At 28.9% G+C, this 15,517-nt stretch overlaps 1 non-coding gene across 1 annotated transcript; it reads right to left on the bottom strand.

Moving 5' to 3' along the window:
* Nucleotides 1-34: 34 nt before the first annotated feature.
* On the bottom strand, nucleotides 35-105 carry N0V89_012694. The gene has a single exon. It is a non-coding gene; the product is annotated as a tRNA-Arg (tRNA).
* Nucleotides 106-15,517: the final 15,412 nt, after the last annotated feature.

Genomic DNA, 15,517 nt, shown 5'->3' with positions numbered 1-15,517 from the left:
ATAAAAATACGTTATCAATTTTTTTTTTAGAAATATTCTTATCTAAGACTCGAACTTAGATTCAGATATTAGAAGTATCTTGTTCTACCATTAAACTAATAAGAATTTATTGATGTAATAAATGTTTTTATTTTTAAATAAAATATTACAATGGGTTGTAATTTTAAATCTAAGAGTTACATTTACATTACTATGTATTAATATATATACCACTTAAATGTATTAATCTATCCATATTATTAGATTACTGTATAATTAAATATTATTACTATCCATTAATCTATACGTTACTGTATATTATGTATAGATAAATAATCTATTGAGGTAAATAACATATAGAGATAACATTTATAGACAAATAACATATTTGATAATAATAAATAACATACTCAGGTAATTATAAATAACATATAGGGTATTGATAAATAAGATATTCGGTAATAATAAATAATATATCTGGTAACGATAAATAACTATATTAAGAATCCATTATAAAACTAGATATTTAAATAAATTTATTATGCAATAATATAATCGTTTTAATATAGAATTTATATCATATAAATAGGACTAATTGTATATAATTATTTATAACCTATACATTATATTAATAACTATACATGATATTTATAGCCTATTAATAGTATTAATGGTATACGGTTGTTATCTGGCCTTATATAGGTTAAGACTATCTCTTACTATTACAGGTTATGGTTATAGTTAAAAATAATAATGATACTATTTATACGGCCTTCTACATATTATGTTACATGCTATTCATTATTTCGTTAATACATTTATTTTGTTGTTCGTCGTTATCTTACTTCAACGTTATTTTACTTTCGTTTTAACTTTGCGATTTTACCTAAGTGTTGTTTTACTTCGGTTTTATAAACTAAAATACTACATTTTTATTACTCCCCTTACACCCCACCCATGGATATAATTATATAATTAAATTTAATTTTTTTTTTTTTTTATTTAATTTATAAAAATGTTTTTAAATGTTGTTTTCTTAAATCAAATAGATTTTATGTACCACGTAGAACTACCTATTACATCTTTATTTATGGTATTAATTACAGATACTTAGTTTAACTGTATATTATTACCTGTTTAAAGATTTTTTATATAATGAACTAAAATTAGTTTTTAACGGTTAAATTGCTATTAGCTATTTTATTTTGTTCTAATGAGAAATTACTTTAGAATATTTGCAACGTAAAGGTTTTAACTTACTTAAGCGCAAAGAGAGTGAATCTACTAATGTATAGTAAGGTTTTTTGTAAACTGGATTTAGAATAAGCATATCTTTATAGAAAGTTTTAATATCCAAAATTATTTACCCTATTGTTCACAAAGTAAGTCTATCTAATGAACTAGTACTTGCTTTATAAAAGGATCAAGAAAAGTAATGTATCGTTAATATGCTTTCTATAAAGATATGCTTATATAAATAAGAGATTTAATTATCTCGTTTATTTTAAAATTGGACATTTTTTTTCTACTTCGTCCTAAACTATACTTATAATTATTAATATATTTAATGTTAAATATATTTAAAACAAAAAAAACACTTTTAATGACTTATCGTTAAAACCTAATTACAAGGATGATTCTATAAATAACGAAAAAAATCTTGAAATACAAACTAAAATTCAGAAAGAGGAATATAATAATATTATATATTATCCATCATCCAGTAAAGAATGATTTAGCAGTGTATATAGCTACAACAAAGCATATATTAAACCATTAGTAGTTTTTGACCTTATATCAAACAAACTATTTTCAAGTTATTTTAATATGTTCCGAGATAAAATAAAAATACTTTTTAAACGTAGACGTGATAACAAGAGTCGTTATTCCGCTAATAAAATATATATAAGTAGAGCTGAATTAAAACATACTAATACTAAACTACTTATTATACTTTCTACGTATAATAAACAAAAATCAACCTTATTAAGGTGAACCAGGAAAATTATATATTTTAAAAGAATGTATAAAATATTTGTTGATTTAAAGGATAGGTATGTAGTGGAACATAGACGTTTCTTTACTAGATTCTTAAAAAGTATGACAGGTAAATCTAGAATAATTATAGTAGAAAAACTTCTAAAAAATAGAAAAATTAAGCTAGAAAGATATATACCTGCTCAGATAAACAGACTAAATCATAAATGAAATTATGTTTTTAAAAGAAAATTCTTTTTATTTATAAAATGAAATATGCCTTTCTTAAAAAAAAACAATAATAATATTTTAACTAATTTTCTACTAAATCTTAAGAATAAAAAGTTATACAAAGTCCCTGCATATAGTAGATGACTTTTAAAAAATAATTTTAGAGTAGTAAAAATGTTATTTAAAAATACAAGATTAATTAGCTTTAATAAATCTAAATTTAATAACTTTGTTTTAAACTTAAGGAATTTAGGTTTAACTAGTTTATTAGAAAAAATATATGGTAAAAAAGTAGAAATTAAATTAGTTGACTTAAAGTCAATTCATTTAAATAGTGATGTTTTTTCATCAGCTGTAGCTCTAAAATTAAGAGATAGACAAAATAAAGCGGTTAGAGTGTTAAGAAAGGCTATATTACAAATGGTAAGAATTCCTGATTTTCATACACTTATAACATTTGATGATAGTATTCAAACTATGAATAAAAATAACATTGTAAATACTATTAAACAACAAATTGTAAGCGGTGTTAGATTTGAAGCATCAGGTAGGCTTACAAGGCGTTTAACTGCCATGAGATCTGTATTTAAATACAGATACCTAGGTAGTTTAAAAAACATACGTTCATCTTTTAACAACAACCCCTCGACATTACTAAGAGGTTATGCGAAAGCTAATTCTCAATACACACTTATAAACAGTAAGACTAGAAATGGTACTTTTGGCTTAAAAGGATGAGTAAGCAGTCACTAGTAACTATTATACTTAAACTTAGGTGTGCTCATTAAATGATCGTGCTCATCCAATTATCGTGCTAGATTTAATTAGCTCTATAAAATGGGGTATGTTGCATAGGGTTATGCATTTTGATTGCAGATCATAAATATAAGGTTCAACTCCTTCATATCTCTTATAATGGAAACTTATTAGTAAAACCGTTAATTTTTACAAATAAATATTTAAAGGGTTTTGTTTAAAAGACTAACCCTCTAATTTATTTATTTATTTTTTAGAATATTTTACTAAGTATACAACTTTCTAATGTATTCTAAAAGATTTAGGTGGCTTAAAAAAAAAAACGAACAGTGCAGTAAAAGAGACTTTTATATTTTTTAAAAAAGTATAGAGAACTTCTTTTTAAAAGTAAAGAGAACTTCTCTTTTTTTAAAATCTAAATTACACTGAACTTTAGATGAAGTATGACCTATTCCTCCGAAGTTATTAATAATAAGGTTATCTTAAGTGATAAGTCTTTATACAAAAACTTACATGTAAAAACATCTGGTATTAGTATGTGATTTGAAAGATGATTTTTATCTTCAAATGCTAAAGATATTGGTGTATTATATTTAATATATGCATTATTTTCTGGATTAGTAGGTACTGCATTTTCTGTATTGATCAGATTAGAGTTGTCTGGACCAGGTGTACAATTTATTGCGGATAATCAATTATATAATAGTATTATTACTGCTCATGCTATAATTATGATATTCTTTATGGTTATGCCAGCTTTAATAGGAGGGTTTGGTAACTTCCTTCTTCCATTAGGTCTAGGAGGTCCTGATATGGGATTCCCTAGACTTAATAATATAAGTTACTTAAGTTTAATACCTAGTATTGTGTTATTCTTATTTGCAGGTGGAATAGAAAACGGGGTAGGAACAGGGTGAACTTTTAATATGGAGTACTCCGATCAGATGACAGTGCTAGGAGTAATTAAACTTTTTTTCGATGCGTGAATACCCCCTACTATTTAACGGATTAAGCTACTCATGATTGTTTAAATCGTATGTAACAACGCTTATGACTCGGGGGCAATACGCCTGGGTAGCAAAAAAAGATTTTTTTACCTATCAGAGACTTAACAAAGAGTATCTTGTAGAGAACAAAAAAGAATGCTTTGGACAACGGTTGGTAGAAACAACAGATGGAGAAGGTACTTTTTATTTCTATAAAAAAAATAGTACATGAGTATTACATTACAAAATAGCTCAATCTAAATATAATTTAACAGCTTTATACTATATTAAAACTAACTTAGGTATAGGAACCATCGTGAAAGGCAATGGTAAAGCACTATTAATAAGAGATAGAACAAGATTGAATGATGTAATATTTCTTAAACATTATCATACTAAAATAAATACTTTTAGTGGAAATAAATGTTTCTTAACTGATTGAATAATACCAACCTCATCTATTACAGTTAAATTTTTCTTTTTTTGAGTTACTAGGATTATTATCCATAAGGTATTCCGAGGACTATACAAAAACAACTCTGGCTTTTTTTACTATCTATTAAATAAATTTAAATTATATAAATTATTTAATTATATTATTACCTTTGTTTACTCTATCTATGTAAATATAGATAAAATTATTTTAACTTATAATGGGTTGTGCTTTTTTTATAATTTTTGGTTTACTTACAGAAGACCCATTTTCATACTATGAAACTTTATGGTTATTATATAGTGTAACTATGCTTAAGAATTATCTAAAATTAACTAAAAATGTTTTATGTAATAATCCTACTATAAAAACATTTTTAATCCTTTTCCTGGATTATGTACAAGTATTTCTATTAGGTAAAATATTAATAAGTATTATAACTAATATTCTATCTTTTTTAAAAAATGTATTAGGATACATACTTAAAACCAATTCTCCGGATAATAATAATCCAGAAAATAATAATCCAGAAAATAATAATCCTCATAGCCATAATAATGAAGATAACAATAATGGTAAAGGTCCTAATAACCATAGTAATATTTTAACAAAAGAAGAAAGTGATAGCGAGGAGGATGACAGGAAGAGGCTCATTGTTCTACTTATATTGATAAAAACACTTTATCACAATATGGTGAAGGAGTAGAAACAAGTTATGACTATAAGAATAGGAAGATTTCTAAGATTTATTGAAAAAATGTGTTTGTAGATGGTAAATTAAAGAAACAAATTGAAAAAACGGAGTATTATAACAAAAAGGTGTGCTTTATAATTCTGTTAAATTAAAAGATGGTATTGAACAAGCTACCTATAAGCATAAAAAAAAAGTTATATATATAGGTAAACTTTAGCTTTTTTCTATAGCATTTTACAGATTAACATCTAATAATAAAACTATTTATCTAAAAAAGATAGAATAGTTCATAATTAAAAGTTATACTTTTAAAATCCTATAGAAGATAATTATTACTACTATTACTGTTCAAAACTTGTTTTTATAAGATAAAGGTATAGTCCGAACAATGCACAAAAACATTGCGTGTAAGGATAGTTGTACATACTACTATGAGCTTACCCACATTATTGATACCCTCCGTTATCAGGTATACAGAGTCATAGTGGTCCAAGTGTTGATTTACTATCTTTGGATTACATTTATCTGGTATATCTAGTTTACTAGGAGCTATGAACTTTATGACAACAACATTTAATATGAGAAGTCCTGGGATAAGATTACATAAACTTATCCTATTTGCATGAGCAGTTGTAATTACAGCTGTTTTATTATTATTATCTCTACCCGTGCTTGCCGGTAAACTAACTCTGCCGGCTTTAAACTTGGCTATTTTCTGGGAACCGTTATATATTAATATATCGCAATCAGCAGGTAATCTATTAGGTTTGAACTTTTTAGAGAACCTCAGAGGCCACACGCCAAAATATTTTGGTTGTAGTTTAGAATTTTTAATCCTTCCTTTCTGCACAAAATTTAGATCTATCCATATGGATAATAAGAGTCAAAATTTTAAATCTCTTTTTAGTTATTATTTCACCGGTCTTATGGAAGGTGATGGTACAATAATTACACCTAAAACCTTAAGATCTACTAAGGGTAATTTAACTTACCCTTCTATACAAATAGTTTTTCATTTAAAAGACTTACCTTTAGCTTTACTTGTTCAAAAAGAACTAGGTGTAGGTTCATTATCTAGAAAAAAGGGGTAAATGCTTATATATTAACTATAAATAGTTATAAAAATATATTGCTAATTATATCATTAATTAATGGAAAGATGAGAACACCTAAAATATACAGTCTTAATACATTAATAGATTTTTTAAATATAACTAAAGGAACTAGTATTGAAAAATACCCTATATGTATAGAGCCTTTATACTCCAATCCTTGGCTGTCAGGGTTTATAGAAGCAAACGCCTCTTTTCAGGTAAGAACTACTCTTTCAGGTAAATATCCTAAATTGGAATGTAAATTAGAGATATGTCAAAGACGAGAAGATCACAAAGGATATGATAATTTAGAGTTTTTAACTTTTATTGCTGAATTCTTAAATACAGAAGTAAAAAAAATAAGATCGGATAAACCAAAACCTGAGTATAGAGTTAGAACTACTAACCTTAAAGGTAATATTCATATTAAAAATTACCTTTTAAAATATCCTTTATTTGGAACTAAACATTTAGATTCCTTAGATTGAATTAAGGTAGTAGACTTATTTGATAAAGGTGAACATAAGACATATGAAGGGAAGGAAAAAATAGTAAAAATCAAATCAGGTATAAATAATTATAGAACAGTTTTTACCTGAGATCATTTACAAAATTTCTACAACGTAAAAATATAAGATATGGTCCGATCAAGCACGAGAGTGTTTGCGTACTTACATTAAGTTTTAAGAACTTTTTAAGCTAGGTGGCAACGCCTAGGCTATGGGATTTTATCCAGTAAGTCAACAATTTTGGGAATTACTATGGTATTAACAGATAGGAACTTTAATACTTCATTCTTTGAGGTAGCAGGTGGTGGTGACCCTATATTATACCAACATCTTTTCTAAAGAGTATTGTTTAAAGAGGATTTGATATTATTATTTTATTTATATTTGTTTTTGCCCCAAATTTTATATTTGTTTTTGCAAATTGTATATTTGTTTTTGCAAATAGTATATTTGTTTTTGCAAATTTTAGGTTAAATTCTTAAGAGATTTAACTATTAATTATATCGTTCACTTTAAACATGTACCTTTTTTTCTACTTGGACATTTTTTTTTCTACTTGGACATTTTTTGTCTACTTCGTCCTAAACTATACTTATAATTATTAATATATTTAATGTTAAATATATTTAAAACAATAAAAAACATTTTTAATGACTTATCGTTAAAAACTAATTTTGCTCCCGTGTTAAAATGAACATGGGAGAACCCTCCTAGACCTCACGCATTTACCAGTGTATCTTTACAAAGTGGACCTAAGAGAAGTTCTCGTACTGTATGAAGATCAGAAAATCATCGTTATTCGCGTCCATATATAGAATATGTGGATACAGATAGGCCTGTAGAAAGAGCAGGTAGATACATACACTGGCGTAAAGATATTAATACTATGTCCCTCGGAACGTCGCATGCATGTAGAACAGGACCTGAGTTTTTACCAGGATATGTTAAAAACACATCCCAATAGTATTTATTTTAGTAGACACGCGGATGCTGCTAGAAATGAACTAGATATACTAAGACTAGGTCCTGTTCAACTGCCTGTTCCTGTTCAAGAACCAGTTCCTGTTCAACGTGGAATACAACCTGCTCCTGTTCAAGAACCAGTTCCTGTTCCACGACGGACACAACCTGCTCGACACCCCTCAGGTTGAACACCTATTAACTGAGATCCTTATAAAAATATCTTTTTATAATTACTAGTCCTTTAACAATACCCTCATTTGTTAGAGTAATGGTAATTAAATTGATACCATTATTCAGTGTAATTATTGGTTTAGTTTCTTGTTTAATTATTATTAATATACCTTTCATTCCAGATATTTATAACTGGTTAACTAGTATATTAGGTGAGTATATTGCGTCAATTGTTGGGGTGTTATTTTTAGTTATAAATTTTAATTAGTCTACTACTTATGGTACGTAGAGTTCATAAGAGTATAGGTAAATATGATAATCTGTTTGAATATATTTCTGTTCATAGATCATCTATTGTAATGTATTTTTTTATCATATTATTAAGTGTAGGATTAGTATACGCTTGTGGTGATTTTGTTGTATTGGATTAATAAAAAAAAAAAAGAATTAAAAATACTAGGACAAAAAAAAAGAAAAAAAAAAATTAAAAATACCAGGAAAAAAAGTCAAGGTTTAACCTCCAAGGTTTTGAAACTATAAAGACAGATGTAAAAAAAAAATATAAGATCTAAAATAGTGAATATTTTTATAAAAATATACCTTTACTTAGTTAATATACATAAGTATTACTTGCAACTCTTAAGTTTAAAGGTTATATTCTTTTATATAAAACTTTAAATGTATTTTGGTAATACAAGGAAAAGTAATAAAAATATTAGCGATGCTAGTGCAATAACGGTCAAGAAGTATCTCGCTTAAAGACCGTCGGCTATTTAAGCGGTCGCTACAGACTGGTTCACTGGTGGGTGTCTGAAAGGATGCTTCATGTACAGTCGGTTTCTTCTATCATATATGTATGATACACAAGTTAGGGAGTAAGGCTACCCTCTACCTGGGTTTAATAAGAGATTTTTTAAAAGATAAGAGATTTTTTAAAAGATAAGTTAAATTTGAAGAAATGGATTTTTTGGGCACCCTGAGGTTTACATTTTAATTATCCCTGGGTTTGGTATAATAAGTACTGTAATTTCATCTAATTCCAATAAAAGCGTTTTTGGATACCTAGGTATGGTTTATGCCATGTGTTCTATTGGAATTTTAGGATTTGTAGTTTGAAGCCATCACATGTACACTGTTGGTTTAGATGTGGATACAAGAGCGTATTTCACTGCTGCAACTTTAATTATTGCAGTACCTACTGGTATTAAAATATTCTCATGATTAGCCACTTGTTACGGTGGTTCTTTACATTTAGTACCATCCTTATTATTTGCATTAGGTTTTGTGTTTATGTTTACTATTGGGGGATTATCAGGTGTAGTTCTTGCGAATGCGTCTCTTGATATTGCTTTCCACGATACTTACTACGTTGTTGCTCATTTTCACTACGTTTTAAGTATGGGTGCTGTATTTGCCTTATATAGTGGATGATATTTCTGAATACCGAAAATATTAGGATTAGATTATAATTTATTATACTCTAAAGCTCATTTCTGAGTGTTATTTGCTGGGGTTAATTTAACTTTCTTCCCTCAACATTTCTTAGGTCTACAAGGAATGCCACGTCGGGTAAGCGATTACCCTGATGCTTTCACAGGTTGAAACTTTATTAGTAGTATTGGTTCAATTATATCTGTAGCTGCTACTGCACTATTCTTACACATAGTATACTTACAACTTGTAAAAGGTAAAGCTGTATTCGGCTACCCTTGAGCAGTACCTCAATTATTCAGTGATTATTTACGTATACTTAAAGATAAATGTGCTCCTGGTCTAGAATGAGCATTACATAACCCACCTAAACCTCACGCATTTACTAGCTTACCGTTACAAAGTGTAACTTCTGCTGGTGTTGCAGTAGGAGCAGTTGCAAGTTTATTAGGTAGTATTAGTTGTGATGCTCCTAGAGCTTGAGGGCTTTATTTCCAAGATAGTGCTAGTCCACAAATGGAAGCTCTTGTGGAATTACATGATAATATTATGTATTACTTAGTAGCTATTTTATTTGCGGTTGGTTGAATACAAGGAGCAATAATTAGAAACTTCCAAAGTTCTAGATCTCCTATTAGTAATAAATATCTTAACCACGGTACACTGATAGAATTAATTTGAACAATAACACCTGCATTAATATTAGTATTAATCGCTTTCCCTTCTTTCAAACTACTATATTTAATGGACGAAGTTACAGATCCTTCGTTATCTGTGTTAGCAGAGGGACATCAATGATACTGAAGCTATGAATACCCAGACTTCTTAAATAGTGATGGAGATTTTGTAGAGTTTGATTCATACTTAGTACCAGAATCAGACTTAGAAGAAGGAAGCCTAAGAATGTTAGAAGTAGATAATAGAGTAATTCTTCCAGAAATTACACATACTAGATTCATTCTTACTGCTGCGGATGTTATTCATTCATTTGCTATTCCTGCATTAGGTGTAAAATGTGATGCATATCCTGGAAGACTAAATCAATTTTCCGTACTTATAAATAGATTAGGAGTATTTTATGGTCAATGTTCAGAAATTTGTGGTATATTACACAGTTCTATGCCTATTGTTGTAGAATCAGTACCTTTAGTAAAATTTCTTAGCTGATTACAAGAACAATAAATATTCTATGACAAATTTTTATAATTTTACATCAATGTTTTTTGATCCAATGTTAAGGTTTTATGGTTGAATCGCAGAGTTTTATAATTTAATGTTAGAGTTTAATGAAAATGTAATAAAGTTTTATGATGATTTAATACCTGTTATTGTTGAGTGAGGGACTCTTATTCCTCAGTTAATTTCATTGCTTAATAATAACAAAAGTCAAGATGGTTCTGATAATGATCTTCCTGATGATCCTGATGACCCGGATGGACCTGGGCCTGGGCCTGGACCTGATGGAGATGATTCTGAACCTGAAGATAATGATTCTAAAAATAAGAAATTAGATAAAGGTAAGGGTAAGGCGAAAGAGACTACTCCTGAGTTAACACCTGAAGAACTTGAAAAACTCTCTAGAGAGTTTGAAGAAAAAACTTTTCAAAATGATCTTGAAAAGGCTAGATTAGAGTCTTTGAGAGTGAATAAAATAGGTGAATCTTCAAAAGATGGTGCAACTTTACAGCAAAGGGAGGATGATCAAGCTAGATTAAATTCTTTACAGCAAAGGGAGGATGATCAAGCTAGATTGGATTCTTTACAAAGGGAGGATGATCAAGCTAGATTGGATTCTTTACAAAGGGAGGATGATCAAGCTAGATTGGATTCTTTAAAAAGGCATGAACAAGATGAATCTTCAAAAGAACGTGCGAGTTTAGAGCAAAGTAATTTAACTGAAACACAAGAAGAAGATAGTTCAGAATTGTCGCCTGAACGTTACCGTAGAATTTCTGGGATCCGTAGAGATATGGCAAAGGAATTCAATGATATTGCTATAAAGTTAAATAGTGATGAGATTATTCTGTCTCAAGAACAAAGGGCAAACTTACTAAGTAAATCTCTTTACCTTAGGAGTGAAGTTGCCCAATTTGATAACTACCTACAATATCTAAGAGAGGTGCTAAATATACAACCTGAAGATGAATATAACCCTCCAGATAGTAGTGAAGAGTCTTCAAGTGAAGATTCTTCGTCTGAAGAATCAAGACCTTCCAAACGTCCTAAAAGGTAATATTTAATATTCTTATTTTAGATTTCATGGTTATCTTGGTAAATTGAATCCATAATCCGTTTATTTAAACATAAAAAATATTTAACGTTAAAACTTGTTATATTTAGAAAAAGGTGGTCTTAAACCTATTTTATGAGAAAAGATGTAAAAACCCTTCCTTTTCTCTCTAGTATAACAAATCCCAGTTTATGAGTTGACACCTGACTGGAAAATTGCATACCAGCCGCAACCTGGTTTGTAAGGGAGAAGCTTTTTTAAAGGTTAAACTTTATAAAGATTAAAGCCCAATAAAAAAAAAAAAGATATAAAAACTTGTACAAGAATCTTCCATCTTTAAGGTTTTTTATATAAAATAAAAAACTCTTATTAGTTTAACGGTAGAACAATAATTTCCTAAATTATATATCTAAGTTCGATTCTTAGATAAGAGGATCTATACAAAAAAGCATATTATAAAGACATTACTTATTTTTTTTATACAATGAATTTATCACTAATTTTATTTACCATTGGTATTTTAGGCTTTGTTTTAAATAGAAAAAACATTATCTTAATGCTTATTTCAATAGAAATAATGTTATTAGCTATTACATTTTTAATTTTGGTTAGTTCATAGCTTTGACGATATATTAGGTCAAACTTATGCTATTTATATTATTGCCATTGCTGGAGCAGAATCTGCTATAGGTTTAGGTATTTTAGTAGCTTTTTATAGACTAAGAGGTAGTATTGCAATAGAATTTAAATAATGTATCTAGCTATAATTATCTTACCACTATTAGGATCAATAGCATCTGGTTTTTTTGGTAGAAAAATCGGAGTCTCAGGAGCTCAAGTCATTACATGTACAGGGGTTGTATTAACAACCCTATTAGCTGTAGTAGCTTTCTTTGAAGTTGGATATAATAATATACCTGTGTCCATTGAGGTATTTAGATGAATTGACTCTGAATCATTAAATGTGTGATGAGGATTTCATTTTGATTCCTTAACAGTTTCTATGCTTATACCTGTACTAATCGTCTCTTCTTTAGTACATATATATTCAATTGGTTATATGGCTAATGACCCTCATAACCAAAGGTTCTTTAGCTATTTAAGCTTATTCACTTTTATGATGGTTATATTAGTTACAGCTAATAACTATTTATTAATGTTCGTCGGTTGAGAGGGTGTAGGGGTTTGTTCATATCTTTTAGTTTGTTTTTGATTTACTAGAATAGCAGCAAACCAAAGTGCTCTTTCAGCCTTTTTAACTAATAGAGTGGGAGATTGCTTCTTGACTATAGGGATGTTTGGTATTATATGATCGTTTGGTAATTTAGATTATGCTACTGTATTTTCTCTGGCTCCTTACATGAATGAAAATATTGTAACTCTAGTAGGAATATGTCTATTAATAGGAGCCATGGCTAAAAGTTCACAAGTTGGACTTCATGTTTGACTTCCTATGGCGATGGAAGGTCCTACACCTGTGTCTGCATTAATACACGCTGCTACAATGGTTACAGCGGGTGTATATTTATTAATGCGTTCATCTCCTTTAATAGAATATAGTTCAACAGTATTAATGTTATGTTTATGATTAGGTGCTATTACAACTGTATTTAGTCTCTAATCGGTTTATTCCAACAAGATATTAAAAAAGTTATAGCTTATTCTACAATGAGTCAATTAGGAATGATGGTTATAGCTGTTGGTTTATCTTGTTACAACATAGCTTTATTTCATTTGGTTAATCATGCATTCTATAAAGCACTTTTATTCTTAGGAGCTGGGTCGGTTATTCATGCTGTAGCTGATAACCAAGATTTTAGAAGATATGGAGGGTTAAGATCTTTCTTACCACTTACATACTCAGTAATGCTTATAGCATCCTTAAGTTTAGTAGCATTCCCCTTTATGACTGGGTTTTATTCAAAAGATTTAATACTTGAATCTGCATATGGACAATACCATTTTTCTAGTACAGTTGTTTATATAATAGCCACAATAGGAGCAATGTTTACCACATTATACTCTGTAAAAGTATTATATTTAACATTCTTAACTAATCCTAATGGACCTTTAATCAATTATAAACAAGCACATGAAGGTGATATCTTTATGAGCTTACCGTTAATGATTTTAGCTGTATTCTCTATATTCTTTGGTTTTATAACAAAAGATATATTTATAGGATTAGGTTCAGGGTTCTTTTCAGACAATGCCTTGTTTATACACCCTTCTCATGAAATACTGTTAGACACGGAGTTTGGAGTACCAACAGTATTTAAATTATTACCTTTAATATTTACTATTACATTGAGTGTTATTTCTATTGTATTATCTGAATATTTATCTCTTATATTAATTTATTTTAAATTATCTAGAGTGGGTTACAACATATTTAGTTTCTTTAATCAACGTTTCTTAATAGAACTATTCTATAACAGATTCATTACAGGTCTTCTATTAAAACTAGGGGGTCAAACAACTAAAGTACTAGATAAAGGATCCATAGAATATTTAGGACCATATGGACTAGAGAAACTACTATTAAACATGAGTAGTAATATAGGTAAACTAAATACTGGAGTAATAACATCTTATGCATTGTATATTTTAGTAGGGTTAATATTTTATATGTTATTCTACTCATACTTTGATAACATTGTTATTGTATTAGCACTTCTTATTTCTCTATCATTAATTTCATACAGAAATAAGGGTAATATTTTATCTAGTGATATTCTAAAGTCTTCTGTAGAATTCTCAATATTAGTAAATATTATTGAGTATATTTGAGAAGAAGTTATTGAATTTAAGGCCAATATTAGTAGTATTGGTAATGTTGTATGAATTTATTCACTGCATATTAATATCATTGATTGTACTGCACCAGAAACTTGAGAAAATCTATTTAGAGATTCTCACAAGATTTTTTTCCACAGTCTTTTGTTTATTAATATGAACTCTTTTTTATTCTTTGTTGGGTAAAAAAAAAATAGTAAGTACTATTCTTAATTATCGTAATTTTCTATTAAAGTTTATAGAAAAATTTTTTTTTATATCTGTATATTTAGTTTTTTTAATCTTTACGTTTTTAGCTACTTTATTAGGTAGCTTAATCTTTGGTTATTATTCACTTTTTTATTCTATAGATTTTTATCTCTTAACTGAAAATCTATATTTACTTTTCACGGGTCAAATAGATTTTATTTCATGAGTTTATAACTTTTTGACCTATACAAGTGAAGACTTTCATTTTTCGGGTTATGACATGAACAATAGTGGCGATGTTGATAAAGACATTCCTACATTTGCTATGACCAGTTCTCCGGACGACAAAGGTATATTTCAACATAACCAATTACGTAGTAGGTACAGTAATGCCCAGGAAGAATTTACGCAGGCTCTACAGAACTATGATCATGCTCATGACCGGGTTTACGATGATCCGAACTTACCAGCTAGGATAGATAAAATAAACAAGTTGAATTTTTGAGCCTCAGAGCTTAATAGGTTGAGACCTCATTCTTATAATCTACCGGAGGTAACAACTAAAGATATTGATTATTATTTCGCGCAGAAAGAAGTACTAAAAGCTTCCGAGTCAGCAAGAGCAGCATTTGAATCCGCTCGGGTAGCCGAAAGGTATGCTTCCTTTACTTCTACTGCAAACGTACCTTTAAGTCAAGCTCGAATGTTTGCTAATAACGCACAACAGGCATATCATTCAGCCCATACTCAAACCGAAGGAATAACAAATAGCATGGGTCTCCAATCAGTACAAATGCGGTTGTATGTTAACCATTTGGCTGATAGGGCATCACAAGACGCAATACAAGCTTCCAATGCTGCGAGGCAGGCAGCCATAGCAGCAAGATCAGTAGGTTTTGTTGATCCTATAAGGGACCTGCGGTAGCAGCAAGATCAGTAGGTTTAGTTGATCAAGGGGGAACTGTAATAGTTTTTTATAAGCTAGTACAGTGACTTGATAACACACACCTCTGATTGTATAATTGGTAATATTCCTGTATTATAGGTTTAGTAGCTTTCATATTGTATAGTTTAATTT

This window comes from Didymosphaeria variabile (genome assembly GCF_027946475.1).
Source record: "Didymosphaeria variabile strain IMI 356815 chromosome Unknown scaffold_11, whole genome shotgun sequence".
Classification (NCBI taxonomy): Eukaryota; Fungi; Ascomycota; class Dothideomycetes; order Pleosporales; family Didymosphaeriaceae; genus Didymosphaeria; species Didymosphaeria variabile.
This window is presented reverse-complemented; position numbering and strand designations above follow the sequence as displayed.